This window comes from Anneissia japonica, unplaced genomic scaffold (genome assembly GCF_011630105.1).
Source record: "Anneissia japonica isolate Jap-2015-1 unplaced genomic scaffold, ASM1163010v1 scaffold287635_len88462_cov110, whole genome shotgun sequence".
Classification (NCBI taxonomy): domain Eukaryota; kingdom Metazoa; phylum Echinodermata; class Crinoidea; order Comatulida; family Comatulidae; genus Anneissia; species Anneissia japonica.
In genome coordinates, this window is record NW_022752831.1 from 46,197 (window position 1) to 46,555 (window position 359).

General features: G+C 40.7%; 1 long non-coding RNA gene across 4 annotated transcripts in view; it reads left to right on the plus strand.

Moving 5' to 3' along the window:
- Positions 1-359, plus strand: part of LOC117122364 — a 17,041-nt gene that overhangs the window by 884 nt on the left and 15,798 nt on the right. The window lies entirely within an intron of this gene.

Genomic DNA, 359 nt, shown 5'->3' on the forward strand with positions numbered 1-359 from the left:
ATACTTGTCGTAGATACCGTAGCCTAGGCTTATCTATTCTATTCATCGTTACTACCGCTAATAAAGGCCTATAGCACAGTTGTCAGCCATGGCTACTAGAGACAGATTAGAAGCTTTGGTAGTGATGAGTTTTACAAATAAACAAATTGCTGAAGAAATGGAGGTAAGCGTAAGCACCATAAAAAGCCTCCGGCGTAATTTCCGATTAAGAAAGAGTGACCTTTCGAGTGATATCAGTGGTAAGTTTGAAAAAAAAAAATCTGTTGCGTTTTGTTTCTACATCATTGCTAGGCTAGTTGGGGTAGACTACTTATAGTTAGGCTATGCTAGGGTCGACGCAACCGACGGGGTAGCTAGTT